The following is a 20131-nucleotide window of genomic DNA, read 5'->3' as shown; positions in this document are numbered from 1 at the left end:
TTAAAACATTCCCTTTTGATTAGATAGAAAAGTGAAGTGCTGTGGAATCTCTTTCTGTATGCTGTGAATATGTGTTGCTCCCATTGGCTAATAAATAAAGCTGTATTGGCCTATGGCAAGGCAGCTTAGAGGCAGACAGGAAATCCAAGCAGAAATACAGAGAGAAGAAAAGAGAGGAGTGAGAGATGCCAGCCCCCACCAAAGGAGCAGCAAGATGCCAGTAGTCTGGTAATGCCACTTTTGTCTACAAACTGATCTGTAGGTCAGATAGTAGAACACTCATCTACTTGACTACCTGACTTGTCCTTTGTATATCCTTCCCATTGCTTCTGCTGCTTCTTCCTCCTCCTTCTCTCCCTCCCTCCCTCCCTTCCTCCCTCCCTCCCTCCTTCCCTCCTCCTCCTCTCTCTCTCCCTCTCTCTCCTCAGTCTCGTGTGTGTGTGTGTGTGTGTGTGTGTGTGTGTGTGTGCGCGCGCGCACGCGCGTGCGTGTGTATTTGGCTGGGATTGAACACAATGACTCCAACATGCTCAGCAAAGTTCTCTACCAGTGAGCAACATCTACAGCCTAAAGATCTGCACATTCTATTTTCTAACTACATTCCTGCTACTTAGTAGCTATGTGCCTCAATTCCTTGAGGCCTCATTTCTTTATCCCCATATACCTCATTTCTTTATCAATAAAATAAAATTTAAATTCTAACCACTCTGCAAAGTTGCTATAGGAGTAGATAGAAGAACGTATTGAAATTACTTAGTTACTGATGCAAAGTAAATATTGAGATGAGTGGTTTGGAATTTCTACTTAATGTCCCAGTTTACATGGACAAAGGAATCTTTTTCGTCTCTACCTTGGCTCATAACAAAGTCCTATTTTTTCCCCTGTCCTTTTGGTCTTTGCAGAGATGAAGCTGCATCTTTTCATTTAAAAACTCTTCAGTGATCTTACAAATTATTTAAAGTCAAACTCCTATATTTGCTGCCTCTGACCTACCATGGTTTGGCTCCTACTCTCTCAACAAGATTTTAGGATTTATAATTATCTGGGAAGCTATACAATTTCCTCACATTACCGTCTTTATTACTTATCACTTTGTCTTTCAGATAAAGTGTTTTTTCTCATGATTTGGCTTGCTGGCCTTCCAGTCATCCTTGAAGGTTTAACATTTCTGAAAAGAAAAACTTCCCCTCCAGAATGATTTCAAATTCCCCTCTCAGTTTTTCCAAGATCTTTCCTTGAGCAAAGGAACCACTGACACTGCTATACTGTCTGACTTTTATGGGAAATGGGAGGGAGACCTAGAAAAGACAGCTCCCTGAGGCAGAACCGTGTTTCTGGTCATCTTCTAGTGCCCAGAAAAAGCCATCATTTCAGGCACAAAGAGAGCTTCTCATAACTATTTGTTAAATGAAGACAGTCATCATGATCCAGGCTGCAAAGTTCGTCCAAACTTATGGATGGGAGGTCTTAAAACCCCAAAGTCAAAACTGGGAAAATCCTATGAGAGTCCAGGAAAGACTGACTTTCTAAAATGGCCTTAGGTTGAAAACCAGATAACAGGGAAGCAAAACTATGCAAATTGTTTCTTAGGTTCTGGGACTTTTAGTTTGAGACTGAAGGATCAACTACTGATTTTAGTATATCTAAATTCATCTGTTCTTGTTGATCAAGCGATTTGAAAATTATCATGTATTTTCAATAAAAACGGATCTTGTAATTCAGTACACATAACACAATAAATCAATTCAAGTATCACAGACAGATAAAAATCACACATTGGGGTCTATTACAAAGGATTTAATCACATGACAAAAGAACCCTGTGTGATTTCCCTACATATCATTGAAACCATTAGTGGTAAGCCAGGAAAGGATGGAAGTAGAGGACCCTGGATTGAGTTACTTGTTCTTATTATTTTATAGAAAACAGTTTATATATGATAAAATGAATGTTTCTGAACCTAGATTCAAATTATATTCCTGTGTTGGATCTGGTATTCTCATACAAAGACTCAAGCACTATTATCTGGCCATCAGAAAAGGCTCAAGTCCAGTAAAGCTCATATTTTGACATTGGTCATGGCAGTATTCTTTATAATTGTTATTCTCAATACCCACTGATAATTAAATCAAATTATACACTTGCAGGTCAAATAGAAAACATTGATCACTAGCAAAAATAAAATTCTACTACAACTGCCAAACAGCTCCCTCCTCATCCCATACCCACCCATTCTAAGTGAAAGACGCCAGAAAATGACATGGACAGCTAGAGTTTGGATGGAGAAATTACAGAATGCTCTTAGAGAGCCAAGACTGTTTTATAATACAGATATGCAATATAAATAAATAAATTTCATGCTAGAATTCTTGAAGTACATTTGTCATAATTTAAGTGTGAATCATAGAAGATACCAGAAACTTCAAAAATTAAACAAAAATCAAATTACCCAATGAATAAATGGACAAATGAACTGAATGGACATCTCTCAAGAGTTTTACAGATGGCCAATAACTATATGAAAAATGTTAAGAATCATTAGATATCACAGAAATGCAACTCAAGAGTACACTGAGATTCCATATTACCCCAGTAAGAATGGCTATCACTGATAAGAACAAGTGATAAGAACTCTGTATATGCTACAAGCCAGCAAATTTATCAAGTCATTAAGTCATTGTGAACAAAAAGAAAAAAAAAAGTAAAGTACTCACTCCCTGAACCAAAGGAAGAAACTAAGGTAGGAAGGTCTCATGACATCCATGCCCAAACACCTGTCCTGAAACCTTCCATGTCTTGCCAAAAGAACTTGCCTCTGTGACAAAGGTTAAATCAGAATCCTCCTCAGGTAGTTCACACTTTATACCTGACCCCAAGCTAGTGGACCACAGTAAGTGTCCTCAGAAGATAAAGACATGTACAGCACTAGAAGCTGAAATATGGCGAAGAGGGGGCCTGCATAGAGAACCCCAAGATGTACCAAGTTGCAAACAATGGTGAAAAATCCTGTAAGGACTGGGTGACTGACAGAGCATGACTTGACATTTTCTCATGACATTTTCAGATAATCAGTCCAATGATACAAGTGGCTAAAACACAAATTAATGACTGCAGCAAAAATAATATTAAGCAATTGATGAGGCAACTGAGGTACAAGGACTAGTAGTACATTTCATGACTTGTGAGAGAATTTGTTAGAAAACAAAATAAAACGAAGAAATAAATGTCAGTGAGTCTAAAATTTGAAAATAGGCATAGACAAATATATATATATATGTATGTATATATATACATACATACATACATATATATATATACACACAAGTATCTGCTTCAGTTTTCCCAATTATTGCCAGTTAACTTAGAATGGTGGATGGAAGCATGTGTTTTTCTCTCTACTGTTTTCTCTGAGCTGAAATAAAATAGCCACATTTTATGGCAAAAAAAAAAAAAAAAAATTCTGGAAAGGAGAGAAAGGGGAACTCCTTTATTTTGTGATGGGAATGTAAATTAGTGGCTACTATGGAAATCCATATGGATGTTTCTTCAAGGATGAAGAGTAGATCTACCGCATGTTTCAGTTATACAACTGCTGGCCAATATACATTAAGGAATCTAAGTCAGAACTCCACAGAGATAACAGCCAATCCGTGTAAACACGGATTTATTGAGACCAGTCAAGTCAGTAAATCAGCCTCGATGCCAGTCAATGGATGAACAGAAAAAGAAAGGGAGGGAAATATGAATAATGAGTTTTATTTAGACATATAAAATGAAATTATGTCATTTGTATTAAAATGAGTGAAAATGGAGATCATCAAAATATGCCAGTTTCAGAAAGATGAATATGTCATGTTCTGTCTCAATGAAGACTGTGGAATGTGTGTATTTCGTACAGAAGTGGAAAGACGGACTCTTTGGATGGAGGAACAGTTTGCACAGAGGCTGCACAAGTTAGAAGGGGTAAGGGTGGAGGTAGGGAGGACAATAAACATGAGCAGTGCAGGTGATGTACAGGAGTAAATTCATCCCAATGAAACCCATTATTTCATATTCCAATTAAAACTAAACACACAGCAGCCAGTCCAAAGGCAACTTAGACATTACCTTTAGAAACCCTTCATTCTTTATTTTAAATGCTGCCTTTAAAGACTTTTCTCTACAAAACCATCTTCATGTTAAAATCTGTCAATGTGTTCTTTTTTCCATTCCTTCCTCAATGTGATCCGTTGGTTGTTTTGTCATTAATTCAGGGATTCAGTCAGTTATTACTTATTAAATATCTGCCACAAGTATTTAAGTTCCGGGTGACAGAGGTGATAAAAACTCTCTAGCCTCAGTACACTTCCAGTGTAGAGAAAGGAAGAGGCCACACAGACTCACACAAAGATGTGGTCTCATTGGTCCTGACTGGCCACTCCCATTGAAAGAGAAGGGCTTGATTGACAGAAGAAAGGAAAAATGAAATAGTTGGCTCCATCTGTGAGCACTGCAGAGACTTCTTGAAGCAAGGAACTAACATAGCTTTCTGATTGGGGACTGACCTCTGATAGTTGGTGCCACATTAAATCTGAATTCCCCTAAGGATGTATTTTATCATGTTTTCAATAAACAGATCATATATTTCTTTAAAAGCCTTCCTCAGGAGGAGCACATTAATGCTTGTAGATATCGAAGAGTTAAAAGGAGAAAGTACATCAGCCTTTACTTTGCAGAGGAGAAGGTATCTGTGCCACAGACAAGCACAAAAGGCTACTCTAGCCTGAGGAGGAGGCCCCACTCAGCGGAGTGCAGAAGGACAGAGGACTTTGAGAAAGCTGTGCAGTTTGATGGACAGTGAGTTAGGACCATTGGAAACTACTGCTAAAGAATACTTCTGTTCTGTTTCCTTCTAGGTTTTCCATGGAAAATGTTTACAAGGAAGAGAATCATTTCACCTCAAGAAAGAAAAGTCAGCTGGATTCACCAATGCAGCTCCGGCATTGCCATAATGCCTAGCCTTCAGAGGAGTATCTTTTATTTCAAATGATGAGAGCTTGTAAAGGTCCTTGCAAACACTCAACATACATTCAGTGATTGACTTTGCAATTGATATTTTTTTTTTTCTATCCCAGCACTTAGGAGGCAGAGGAAGGCAGATCTCTGTGAGTTCAAGGCCAGCCTGGTCTACAAAGTGAGTTCCAGGAAAGACTCCAAATCTACACAGAGAAATCCTGTCTCAAAACAAAACAGAACAAAAACAAAATAATTTTTTCTTGAGATGTGTTATTCCTTGCTTAAAGTAAAGCCAAACCTGATTAGGTTCACCTTTAAGAGAGTGTAACTCTAATTACCTTTATTGTCTATTTTATCCTAGAATCTTCACATCCTTCATGTCCACCGTGTATCCAACACACTCATGTGGTTTTATAAGTAATACTTCATTTGTTTCCTAAGCCAACCTCCTGATATAACTGCAATTGTAACCTGCAGTTTGCAGAGAAAAGTCAAACAAAGCCAAGGGGAACGAAGCAGGAAGGTCAGCCTGCCTGAAGGGCTGGGACTCCATTTGCATTGGGCCCGCACACAGAGCACACAAGCTCTTAGCTATCATGCTAATCTGCTCCTCTCAGCTCTGTTGCTCCAGTATCTTATGGAGCAACAGTCCTATGGAGCATGGGTTCATTTGAGTTTGGAGAATCAATCTCCACACTAAGGCCCGGGATCATTACTTACCATTACTATATCCCAACTACCTCTTCTAATGGCTTTGTTTCCATCCTTTTTTTTTTTTTTTTCTGGGATGGTACCCTGTTTGCAGAAAAGCCTTTTCTCTCCCTGTGTAGAATGCATGAGCAAGAACTTCAGAGAGAAGAGCTAGAGATGATGCTGGATACACCGCTTCATGTGGCTGAGTTCCAACTGCCAGCGGCCCTTGTGGCTTCCCATTCACAGTGCTTCTCAGCTCAGAAAGATGCTTTGTTCATTTCTAGACTCAAACCAGACATGGGTTCTCCCTCTGTACATGACCCTGGTGAAATTGTCATTATCACTGGATTTCTTAATCCTGGATTCACATCCACGATGCTATTTAAAGAAGCTAAAAATAAAAGCTGTGGCTAGCTCCAGTTTTTGTAGGCATGCATATTAATTTAAATAATTTCCCTTTAATTATATTTAACACACATTAGAAATTTAGTAATTATAAAAGACCTTTAATTATCAACATTCATTATTATCACTATTATTAACATATATTAAACACCCACAGTCTGTTAAATGCTGCACTCAAGATAAAAGGCATTAACCTCGAAATTCCACTGTGACCAAGATGGAAGACAATCTTCTCCTTCCAGATAGAGTACAAAATTATACTTGCTTAGCCTGACAATGAGCCAGCGGATGAGTCAGGGATCAAACCGACTTGTCTTAACCACCAGACAATTCTGTAAACAAAGGATGGCTATAAACCCCTGGTGCTTGAAGCACATCTGAGTCTTTTTTCCACAAATGTGTTTAACGTCTGGATCACATGCTTTTGTGGTGGTTAGAACTTCTCAGAGGTATCCGAACTGTGTAAACAGTTAAGTCATTTGAGACTAGCTCTACAATACAAGCTCTGGCCTCAGCTAGAACAATACCATTTTTGGTAGAAAAATGAAATGTAACTATAGAATAATAAAAATAAAGTTTTTTTAATGGCTGATAACTGGCTTTGAAGGCAGCTTCAAATGATGATTTCCCAGAGCATTTGAACAATGGCTGTATCATGGGGAGGAAAATGGTACTTAAGGTAATATCTGTTCTTAGTGATAGGAGGTAAAAGCCTGTAGCTCAGATGAAGACAATTTGAAGGCAAATCCTACTGTTGCTAGTTGTCAGTGCTGCTACTCACAGCAAACAAGTTCACTTGTCTCAGCCCAGATGCTTCATCTGTAAAAGCAAGGCTTCAAAACCAAACTTTTTATAGAGTGGGATAACAGACTGGGGAATACAGATGCTCCCTAACTTATGTAAGTTCCACTTCGACTTTTAGAAAACAATTTAGCATTGGGAAAGAGAAAAGTATTTGACAGTAACCTTTGAACTTTGCTCCTCGAGGCACATGCTGTGGTTGTTCCCTGGACAGGGTGACAAGCTCTAGCTCTGCCCGTTGCAGACATGGAGGGGAACAGCTGATCCTTGCTGTTCCACTGTGTTGTAAACGTTTTTGTGGGATTGCAGCATCCAGCACATGGAATACTCAACAGTGTGTTACGGAATGAGTGTTATATAACTTCAACAGTGGGCTAATGAGAATCTTTGAGCATGCTTAAGACTGGACCAAACCATCAAGTTCTGAAGATCAGGGTATCAAGTGCATTTTGCCTGTCAATATCTTCAGTTCACCATGGGGTGACTGACTTGTAACACGGCTGTATATCAAAGAGTACCTGTATATAACCTTTTCAACACCTGGTATGAACATGGAATTGACTGAGACAAACCCTTCCCCCCACGACCCGGGGATGGTAATACATGCCCCCTTGCTGGCAGGAACAGAATGCAGGTCAATGCAACTAAAGTGGAATTTGAACAGTTTTATCCTCAAATTTCTCTCCTTCTGCAAACCTTTTCTAAGTACCTTTGCTCTTGAGCTATAGGATTATGTTCCAAGTATGGAAAAAATGTAGCTTAAGAGGGAGTTCAGGGCATAATGAGGAAGAGTCCAGTGGAAAGGATGAACACGAGTACCTTAGAATGGAGAGAATCAAGAGAGACAGAGAGGTGGGCAAGAACGAGTGCTGTACTTGCTTATGAAGTTAATCTAGAAACATTCACTGTGAGAAAAGGGAAATCAGTATTGGTCTGTGAGCCAATAGTTGAGCAAAGGAACAGAGAAAGAAATGTATATGGAAAATAGAGAGGGACACACATGGGGCCCTCATGTCCTTTTGCTGGAGTTAATGCTCAGTAGAAAACCAGAGATTAGACAAAAAATGCTGTATCAATAACCTCGAAGAAGTAAACTTTTGCATATAAAGTCAAGTAATCTTCAAGAAGGCTGTCACAATCCTTCAGTGTAGGGGAGGACGGTCTTTTAATTGACATACACTAATTATAAATGAGGCTGCACTTGATGTTGATACATGTATGTCTAAATGGTGTAGGCACTGTATGTGTAAATTGTGTAATGTTCAGATCAGTGTAGGCATGTTTTCTCAAGCATTTATTTTTTCTTTATACTGCAATACTTAAAATATTCTCTTCCAGATCTTTGGATATATTTAATGAAATCACCATTATCTATAGTCATCCCACTATGTAAAAGAACATTGAAACTTCCAACTCCAATGTAACTACAACTTAGTACCTCTTGAGCAACATTTCTTCAGCTCTGCCTCTCTCTTTCTCTCTGCTCCAGCATTTGGTGCCTACCACTCTTAACTATTCTAGACTCCTGGTACTAGTGAAGCACTGGGCTTCTTTCACTTAACAGCTTGACTCCTATCTATCTTGTAACAAGTGAGAGGGTTTCATCATTTTGTGTTTGCATAGCTTTCCATTGCACAAAGACACCAGCAGTTTCTTTGTCCATCCATTTAATGGAAATGTAGGACATTGTTTTTGGTAATACTGGGAATTAAACCTGGGATACTACACATGGCAGACAAGTGTGCTACCAATTATCTATACCCCTAAAGCATATCAGTCCGTTTTCACCTGTCTGTCTGTCCTTCAGTACTGAAGAGTGAAGCTAGGGCCCTTATGCATGCTAGACAAACATTGTTCCTCTAAGCTGTATCCTCAGCCTGCTCTTGGTCTCACTCTGTAGCATAGGCAGGCCTTGAAATTGTGGTCTTCCTCCTCTTGCTACCAGGGCAGCTGGGTTAAAGACCACAGGCTAGGCACACTTAGGTTGTTTCTGTTTCTGAAGTACTGGGAAACATGCTGTAACAAACACAGGCATGTATACCACTCTTAACATACTGCTTTTGCTTCTTTGGATGTTTCTGGTTCATCTAATGGCGTAGCTTTAAGTTCTGAGGAAATCACGGTGTTTTTCATAATGATTGTTTTGAAATTGACATTCCTACCAATAATATGTAAGGATTTGCTTCATATTCCCACTAGTGCTCTCCTCCTCCTCTTCCTCCTTTTTATGGAATCCCATTGAATCTAATTGTAGAGCTCAGCTCTGAGCTCCTCTGCTTACCTTAACCTTCCAAGTGCTAGGAATTCAGGAGTGTGCCATCCTAGATCCTAGCAGCACCTCACCACAGTTTTCATTTGCATTTCCCATTTATTTATTTTTATATTATGTGTGTGTTTTATGAGCATGTATCAGAAGTACACTACATGCCAGCATGATATCTAGAGAGGCCAGAAGAAGGCACTGGAGACCATAAAATTGGCTGTGAGCTGCCCTGTGGGTGCTGGGAATTGAACACTGGAAGAGCAGATGGAACCATCTCTCTAGACCTTAATCATCTGCTCATGCATGTGTTTCCATCTTGTCCATCTATGTCTTCTCTTGGGAAATATCTATTTATGACTATTGTTTATTTTTTAACTGTTTATTTTATTATTAGCTTTTGCTACTGAATTGTTTTATTTCCATATGTGTATTGGATATTAGTCTCTTATAAGTATAGTTCATAAATTTTTCCTCCACATGATATTCAATATACATTTTAGGATATTTCTAACAAACAATGTTGAGGAAACTGAATATTGATGTGCAAAACAATGACATTTTCATAATTTATGAAAATTAACTACAAATGGGTCAAAGTCCTAAATGAATGAGCTAATACTATAACACCAATAGACGAAAATGCAGAGAAAAATCTTTGTATTAGAAGTAACAGATGCTGATTTCTCCAATATCAAAGAACAAAAGAAAAATACCAGAAAGCCTGAATGTAATGACAGTTATGTTTCTTCCCTAAAATACAATCAATAAAGTGAAAAGGAAGAAGTATTTGCAAATCATATAGCCAATAATGAATTAATATTCAAAATCTATAGGGCACACTTAAAACTCAACAAGGAAAGCAGAGAACCCCACTTAAACTCAGATAAAAGAATATAAAGACCAAAGATATATAAATGACCATGAATCATTTCAGCAGATGCTCAACATCATTAATCATTATGGAAGTACAAATCAAAAACCAGATAATATCTTACTCATTAGGATGGCTATTTACAAAAAAAAATCAGAAAGTAAAATGGTCTGAGAAAAATAATTTCTTTAAAAAGTGAAAATTGGAATAATAATATCATATAATAGTAATAATCAGAATAACCATATGATCCAGAAATTCTACTTCTGTTTAGAAGGAGAAAGGATGAAAACTGGGACCTCATCTGTGTTATACGTGTGGATATGATGGATGTAGCTTGCTTCTTACATTTTTGTTTGAGACTCTTGTTTCAGCTCCTGAAGTCTGGGGAGTGCAGTGTGTGCTATCATACCCTGCTACAGACAAGGACCTGACCATGATACACATGTGCCCATAGCAGCACTGGACCCAATGGGCAGAGTTAGAAATGTTCTAATTTCCAACAACAGAATCCTCTAAATATCATATACACGAACGATAGGATACTAATTCAGCTTCAAACAGACATATGCTACAGGAAACGTAGCCTGAGGACAGCAAACTTAACAAAAACCAGCTAGTCAAACAAAGAGTTACTGCACAATTCCTTTCCATAAGCTTTCAAAGATTTCAAAACTAGAAAGAGAACAGGCCAAACTGTGGTTGAGGGGCTGGTTGAGATCAAGACTCATTGTCTATTGGCCTCAGAATTCAGTTTTGTAAAATGAAGACCTCTAGAGGTAGCGATGATGGAGGCCCTGACATAAAGGCTGCACGTGCTGAAGATGGCAAATAGGATGCACATCTCTCCATGGCATCAAAAGGAAAGAGCTTTTCACAGAAGTCATAACAGGAAATGGAATAGCGCTTCTGGAAGCATCTGAGAAGGTAAGAGATTTTAAGGCAGAAGATCATGTGGTGTGTGTGTGTGTGTGTGTGTGTGTGTGTGTGTGTGTGTGTGTGTGTGTGTGTGTGTGTACCCACCTATTATAGATAAATAGTAGTTTTAGTCATAAATAAATAAGGAGCTGTGTTTTATTGACTGAGCATCTCTAACCTGATAATCCAAGTGGAAAAACTCACACCTCAATTCCTGTGATAGGCTACAGCAAAAAAGCAGATTGTTCAAAAATAGTGCGTACAATTGCTCCTAGCTGTGTATCTAAGGTGCTTAGGAAACAAATAAATTTAATGTTTAGTATTAGGCCTAGTCTTTAAGATAGCTCATGGTATATTTGAAAATATTTCAAAGTCCAGAATTATACTAAATCCCAAACATTTTTCATCCCAAACACTTGGCATAAGGGACCTCTCTGGAAATTATACCACCTCTACACACTGCTCATATTCTGAGACTACACAGATACAATTTTGGCTGTATTAATGAGTAAGCTCTCAATGAGCGCTCTCAACACACAGAATCACAATCTAAACAGTATTAGCTGCTTCCATGACTTCTTGCTTTTCTTTGGATCACCGTAAGAATGGAGCTGAATGTGAAATACAGTTTATCTATATGTTACCATGAAGAAGGCTGGTTTGATTGGCAGGGAGTGAAATTAAAGGCAGAGGAAGTACAGACATCAGTCCCTGTAATAAGTTAGTCAGCTCTGACTTCAGATGTATTAGCTGCCATTTCTTTCCCACGACAAAGAGCCTTTATGATTTTTTTTTTTTTTTTTTTGCAACAAATGCCACTCATCCATTCTTATTTAAAACGTAGGGAGATCTGTCTGGAAAGAAGGCCCCCCAAAATCAGGTAAAGATTAAAAAAAAACTTTTCATTGGAAAAACAAACAAACAACAACAACAAAAAAAAGCTTAGCACTGTCAAGGCTTTGTGTCCTCCATTACCTCAGAATAGTCACTTCAAACCTAACTCACTCCAGATGTCCCCATGATCACCTAATCAGACATCAAAAGCGACACTGTGACAAGCCACACGCTGCTTATGAGGATGTTACATGTTTCCACAAGCCTAAAACACACACAGTAGTGACTTTTAAAATGTGATTCATCTACATCAGAACTCTACTTTATGACACAGGGCTATTAGGGAAGGGGCTCCCTCCTGAGAAAGAGAAGTCATGTTTAATGTCTGTACAATGTCATTCTGTTACTAACTTCTCTTTGAAAGCAGAAGCCAGAATGAAACTCACACTTCAGAAGAGTTTATGTTTCAAGAAGAAAAAACAATTTCCTCATTTGAAGAGAGCTCTATGAAGATTGCCATGCTTGAGGAAAAAAGAGAAAGTTCTCTCTTCCTCCCAGAAGTTTGCTGCTTCTCGAGGGAGAACTTCCATTAACCCTTTCAGTCCATCCCATGGATGTTTAGAAAATGCCTTCAGCATGAAAGGTCTGCATGGAAGAGAACAGATAACAAACAAACAACACCAAAATCCAAACTAACTCCACAGCTCTCCACCTTGACTTTAACCTTAGACAAACCTGGCTACTTGGCTTTAGACTTCTGACTTTAATGTCAGCTCTCTCACTGAGTGTGTGTGTGTGTGTGTGTGTGTGTGTGTGTGTGTGTGTGTGTGTGTACAGGATTCTATGATGCTGCCTCTGTATGGGTGTTCAGGATTTTATTTTAAAGGTTCATCTCTATTATTTACTTGGCAAATACACACAGACTACTGGTGTCTTACATGGAAAAATTCATTGACATCAGTGAAGTTTAAGACATTAGAATGAAATTTAAAGTTGGATCCATTCTAATCAAGGTTAGCAACTCATGTCTGGAGCCCAGAATTCATTAATTTGGAGGTTTAAATCAATAATGGCGACTGAAGTTTGTATAGCTTTCCTGTTTCTTACTATTATTTTTAGTTACACACATTTTAGGAGAGAATCATTCATAGTTTAACTAGTTCGTTCAGGGTTACAGTGTTACTAATTCAGAGTCTAGGATCCTGATCTTCAGAAAAGCTGAACATCTAAGTAAATGTCAAACAGGCACCATCAGACTGGGTCTGACCCGAGTACTAATGTGACACTGTTATACTCATTGGGTTTTGCCACAAAGCACATTGTGAATGTTCCCAATTCTCTAATTAACCCACATTCCAGAAGTATTTTTATTTTCTTGTATATCAATCAAAACTAGGAAAACCTATTAAGAAAGATGGGTTAGAAGAAACAATGGAAAGAAACATCTGTAAATGCACTGGTATGAGAAATGAAGCCAAGTTCAAATCAAAAGTTTCTTTGAGTTATTTGAAAAGTATAACCCTATAACTGATGAGATCACTAACTTTATATTATTGAATTCACAATTTGGTTGACAAAAAAAAATAAAGTCCAAATAACTGAGTCTACCACTTCGGTATTAATTTCTATTCTGTTTTTCTTTGTGGTTTACTTGTAAAATTAGCCTCTATAACAATTCACATGCAGAATAACAATGGCTTGTTCTCTCCCTAAAATTTCTACTTATTCTCTGAACCAACTCATTGCTAAAATTCTAAAATGAAGTAAGTCCGAGTCTCCAAATTGCTGACCTCAGCTGCCAGGCGATATTTTGATATGTAGCAGAGAAGTTGTGCGTAGACATTTCTTTTGACTTGCCAACACAGGGTAACAGGGTGTTCTAAAGCAGGAAATCCTCAATTGAAACTATTTTGGGGACAGAATACCGTGTCAAACTAGGACTTTCCTAATCCAATTCATTCATATGTATGTACATATGCATATACACAAACAGATGTGCACACATGTCCAACGTCCCAACTTACCAAATGAGCTAAAGCCACTTAAAGGTTGTTGCATTGATTTCACCTTACCCATCTCAGAATGGAAGTTTTATAACTCACCATGTGCCTGGTACTACAGATGGGGACTTGAACACATTGACAGGCCTGCAGTTTTGGCAATGTGCAGACATGCCAAGAGGTAGTCATACTGCAGGAAGATGGGAGCTACCAGAGACACCCACCATGGCAGCTCCCTTCAGGGTTTAAGGAAATGAAATGGACAGCCAACATATAGAGCGTAGGCAAGGAACGGGCATTTATTTAACTGATGGTTAAAATGTAAGATCTGGCAATCTGATACATGCTCAGGTTGATAGAGCTGTTGAACTGCTTTGAATTTGGTCTTCTTAATGGGGATCTAAGTCTCCTGCAGAGAGGAGTAATGTCTTGAGCTTTCCTAATGGCATGCAGCACAAGATATCTAAAGAGTCAATCAATGTATTTTGATATGAAAGCAAAACTCAGCATTACACTTAGATCCTGTCTAAACAACACAAGAAGATAGTTGGCTTTTTTCGTTTCTGAAACAGACTTCAAATAGTGAATTTTTTGTTTGTAGTTCTAAATGAGACCCAAAGCAAGTGATACAGAGGCATGTGCCTGAACAGGGGTCACAATTCTCAGGGTCCTTGTCTTGTCATGGTGCAGACATTCGGCTAACCCATTTTTTTTTTTTTTTTATAAATCAACCTGTGCAAAATACCGTGAAAAACTCTGCTACAGAATAAATGGGGCCTCTCCCTCTTCTGTACCTGAACCCTAGTCTCTAAGCATACAGCTTTAGAAATTAAGCTGCCTAAACTTGCCAAAGTTAGTCAACATTTGGCTTTGTGAAACACTGGTTGGCAGCATTGTCTCTTAAAACAAAGCCATATGAAAACCATCGCTGCAGTGTGTCTTCAAACTCTTATCAGCACACAGCGTGAACAGCTGGAGTTTCAAACGCCAGGACTATTATTAAATCACTGTGTCAGAAAAAAAGAAAAAAACTGAGAGAAAGAAAAACCTTTCGTAGGATTCAATATCTCTAAATAATACAATTATATATTACATGGTATTTCTCCTTCCTTTGGCTGCACAGCATCCAACGCTCCTGGCTGAAATACAATGGATATTGCCTTCCTTCAGATCCCCCCAACCCCAGCAGTCTTCTGTCTTGAGCTTCTACAGCTCTGTGTAGCTGTACTATCTAATGGATAGAAAATAAGATTTGTGTGTCCAGAATGTTTACTAAATCTAAAGTTGGGCTTTGATGTAAACTCACTCATATTTTCATTATGTGTAGACTTAGAATAATCACTAAGAAAGGCAGATCATGTTTAGCTGGTTTGGTTGTATGACCCACAGTCCACAACCAAACCCCTTCAGATTTTTATCCCAACAAACAAGGCACTCAACTTTAACTGTAATATCCCAATGATTTTGTTCATGGATTTGAGAAAATTTGATCTAGGGGGAAACATCTAATATAACTTCAATATATTGACATGCTTGGAAAGAGATATGCAATAGTTCATTTCTCAATCCACAGATATATACAAGAGGTAAGAAGAATGCAGCTGCTCACTGGAAATACTTCCCACCAGTACCACCTGTCAGTATCTTTGCTGATCAAACACACCCAAATCTCCAAAGACTGGTTGGATTTCTACTTATCCACCAATACAACATTGCTGACAACTGGAAATATTTCTCCCAGGGTATCCTCCATAGCCGGCCCGCATCCCTCTCCCAGAATCTTAACCTTAGAGTATCGAGCAATCATGTTGCTATCAAATAAACAGGTATGTGTGGCTCTTCGAGCAAAAAAAGAGAGAGAGAAAAAAATAACCACTTTAAAATCGTGAATTTATTTCTGTTAGGTAGGAAAGATGATAACATGATGAAATAACCTTAGTTATTTAATGGATCTTTGCAAGGAGAGGGTGAAACTCTCTACTGCTTAATCAGCATCAGTCTGAAGAGTCAAGGAGTTGTGTGGTTCCCTGTACTATTTAACACTAAATAATGGGGCTTCTCATCTTAATATTTTGTTCTTCTAAATTCTAGAGAATGGTGAGTCCCATGCCCATCCTGCACCAGAACATGTAACTTCAGAGAGACATTACACCCCTGAAACCATCCATTGCCCTCTACTTTAACACACCTGAACTGACTACTTAATTTTAAAAAATGTATATAATATGGACATCAACTTCTAAAGGTCAGATGTAAATATGTGTGCATGTGCATGAGCGTGTGCGTGCGTGCAAACATACACACACACACACACTTTTGCTAATATAACAAGTAACAGGTTTAGAGCATGATCCTTTACTCTCATAGAACAACCACAGTACTATACATTTCAGGAATCTACTTTTTAATTTAGTCACTCTGCAGGATCAGCATGCCTTAAGGATTAAATGGAAGATATAAACACTCATTAAAACACAAACACCTATATTAGTTAACCGGATATTAAGGGGGAAATATCACATGTGTTTAGAGTTCCATTTGCAAATTTAGGAACATCAATTTCAAGGGCTTGGTTTTATGGTATGCCCTTAAGCCAAGAAAGAACACCAGGTTGCAATCAAGGGAAGGAAAGGCTTCCCATAGGAAAAGTCTCACTACAATATCCTGTCCCCAGGATTGCCTTTCTTCAGTTCAGAAGCATCAAGAGAATGTGGTTGGCCACTGTCTTGGAAGATGAAAAGGTACTGCTGCTTGGACATTAGTAGCTATACTATTGTGGTATGAAGAGGAAGCAGAGAATCAAATTTCCATGCTGTTCATCTGATGGTACTTTAAGTAATGAAAACTGAAATTTGGTGGATCTTCAGCACATAGAATTTGAAATTGGCAGCGAACCCAAACTTTCTTATTTGGCTCTGTTTTGCAAGTCCAACATGCCTGTGAGTGTACCTCTGAAATAACCCATTTGTAATAATTCAATCAGTCAGACAGGCTCGGCTTTTCTAACTTTTCCAAATGGCACAGCACATCTCTGGGCATCAGCGTAGCACATTCTAACTGGGGTGAGCCTAATGAAGTACAGCTAAAAAACGACAGATGTCAGCTGTCACTTTAAAGGCAGTACTTCAACACAGCCAAATGAGTCAAGTGTTCCTTCTTCAGGATCTTAGGCTGTGGGCTGTGAGGAACTCTCCTTTCCCGGGAATAATTATCCAATCGGAGGAATGGAGCTGCTACAGGTAACACTTCCAGTAGAATTTTGGTATGTGAGATCTGGGAAAGAGCCCAAGTCTGCAATCCACACTTCCTGAACTCCTACGGTCCTTGTCATGAAAAAACAGCTGTGTAAGGTCGTCTGTGGTGGTGCTTTTCCCATGTTAATGCCCGGAAAGCCAATATCTCATCCCTGAGCAAATACTGATAGCAACTTCACGGGGACATCTAGAACCACGGGATTTGTATCTGTGCCTGGGTTTCCACAGAGTCAGTGCGGGCACCGCACTGTCCCATAGGAAGGAGCCAGGGTGACAACTGATCATACTGACACTCGAGAGATGATGTGGGGCTCAGAGAACTTCTCCTAGGGTCTCAACTCAGTTCATTAGTTTATACCCAATTTTACTTCTCTCTTGAGGAACACAACCCAATATAAAGGCGATAAGAACCATAAATGTAATTTATAGTTTGCTATTAACCACATTTAGAAAAATAAAAATTAAAATAATTTAATAATATAGTTTATTCAATCAAAGATAGCAAACATATTTGAGCACAGAGTCAACAAAAAGTACTTAATAATACTTTTGACACACACACACACACACACACACACACACACACACACACACACAAATGATGTTTTCTTCTAAGTGGAAATAGACACCCACTCAAGAATCTCTACTCACTGTCTACAGTTCTTATGACAGGGCAATTAAAGTATCGGTCTCCTGAGTTAGGCAGACTAAATAAACATCATAAAAAATACAGAGTTTTGAAGGGTGGGTAATAGGTAACAGGAAGATTGGCTGGGTTAGGTTAATTATTAAATAAAGCTTGTTTATTGATCGGAAACTCTAAGATTTTCCTCTTGGCTTATATGCATCTTTCATTTCTAATCCAAAGCATGCACACTGAGGCCCTTCCATGCACTTGGCTCTACACACAGAAAAGCACGGCATAGCATGTGCTCCTGGAACACTGTGAATCACACAATCCACAGAGATTATTGTATAACTGAAGCAAGAGAAGCCCAGGTGCTCCAGTCCTGCTCCAAGTTCATGTCTTTCAGGCCTCAGTCTGCACTCAGCACCACACACATAGCCTACTATGGAAGAAAAGGCAATGTATGCTTTCCTTTCTTCTGCTGATGTGCAGGCATGTCAGCCCTGTAACCCACATCAAGGCAAGGTACAAGCGTTGTGAGTGGTAGTATTTTTCCCTGAAATTAGAATACACATCTCTGCTAGTAATACTAAATCATCCAACTACACAACCCAACTTAGAATTCCCTGCGGTCATATTTGGATAACACTATTAGAAAGATGGGAGCCCTAACTTTCTCTAAGAGAAAGTCATATTTATGTTATTTCAATTGTTCTAAGTACTGAGTCTATGTGATACAAACAAATATATGTGGGTGGATTTTCCACATTCAAACAGTGATAACACATTAATCAGACAGACTCATTTTAGGGTATATAGACATCATAAAATATGCATTAAATTGTACTTATTCTTGTTTATGTAAACTTTCTCATACTTATAGCATTCTCTTTTCCCAATTCAATATATTTAGACTTAACCTGGTCTCAATCACTGCATATTGAAAATGAAATGAAAACAAACAAAATCTCCACAAAATACCAAACACTGGCTTTCTCCGTATTCATCACTAAAGCCGATCAAACACAGCCAACTTGTATTAATGTTCTCTCAAATATACTTCTCCAAAGAGCAGAGGTTTTTTCTTAAGATTTTATTTTTATTTTTAAATATGTGATTATATGTGTTGACACATGCATATGAGTGATGCCCCTGCAGAGGCATTGAACTCCCAGGAGCTGGCGGTCCCAACAGAGCCCCCTGTGAGGGAAGGAGGTGCTCTCCAGCATGGCCGCTGAAGATGAGCTGAACAAGGAATGCACCAAGAGACACGCCAAAGTGGATGGGGGAGCACCATGGGGCGTCAACCCACAGGAGGAACTATGGCCAAGCAAAGAATGCTGGAAGCTGGGGACATGGTCGATGGCCTATCCAGGATCAAAGAGTTAGCTTTGAAAATGTACACACATGTACAAGTAGCATTACACAGACTGAGCAGGATGTGTGTGTGTGTGTGTGTGTGTGTGTAACACAACAATTGAAAAAATGAGCTAATGAATTAAAATGAGAACAAGGAGAGGTATGTTGTGGGTTTGGAGGGAGGAAAGGGAAGGGGGAAATGATGTCATTATATCAAAATATAAAAAATAAGTCATAAAATATATATTTAAAAGAGAAGGTGCTCTTAAGCACTGAGCCATTTCAAGCATCCAGAGTTTTAAACAGGATAATAAGATAACATTGCATCTAAAATTCTTTAAAGGTATTACTTTAAGGAAAAAAATGTGCAAAAATTGGGAAAATCCTAATTGACAGGCAAATATTCAATAATGCAGCATAACAGCCTCCCCCCCCCCCATTTTATAAACTTTGGCACTGGTTCCTGAAAACAAAATGATACCAAACTGTGAGAATTGTCTTAGCCCATCCATCACCCTGATATCCATCTTTCATAAAGTGCTCGAAAGTGAGACTTGGAATGAGACACGGACTGGCTTTTAGGAGAGTTGAAAATGTGGTTACATTACTGGAGGCTGTTCTTTGTGATGACATGCATGGTCATTAGCCAACGTTTAACGCACAGGCTATTTGCATGGATGAACCACCATTACAGATCTTCAGACCAACTGACAATGTAAAGAACACACTCCACAGTCTATGTGGATGGATGGGAAATACCTTTCCTGGAAGTAATTTTTCACTTAATGTATCAGTCATAAATATAGCAGTTACAAGTATGTTGTCTCAGAAGTATTTTTTCTTCTCGAGCTTGTATTCCTTCAACTTCAATGCTGAATTCTAGAACTCCAATGCTGGCCTCATGTATTTATGCAATTGGGAGCTCAGACTCTCACCATTCACGTTGTTCTGCCTTACAACGCATTCTGCTAAATCACTGAAAATACACCGATCTAGACTTTGACATTCTGAAGCAGGAAGACAACAAGCATAAAGCAAGGTCATACGCTGACTGGAAACAGGCCTTTGCAGCCAGAACACTTGGTTCAGTTCCTGGGTCTCCCATGTCCT

The 20131-nt window shown here is 38.7% G+C and overlaps 1 protein-coding gene across 1 annotated transcript in view; it reads right to left on the bottom strand.

Moving 5' to 3' along the window:
* Positions 1–20131, bottom strand: part of Pard3b (par-3 family cell polarity regulator beta) — a 993910-nt gene that overhangs the window by 533818 nt on the left and 439961 nt on the right.

Source organism: Onychomys torridus, chromosome 23 (assembly GCF_903995425.1).
Source record: "Onychomys torridus chromosome 23, mOncTor1.1, whole genome shotgun sequence".
In the NCBI taxonomy this organism is placed as follows: domain Eukaryota; kingdom Metazoa; phylum Chordata; class Mammalia; order Rodentia; family Cricetidae; genus Onychomys; species Onychomys torridus.
The sequence above is the reverse complement of the archived record's forward strand: the minus strand, read 5'-3'. Positions and strand labels throughout refer to the sequence as shown.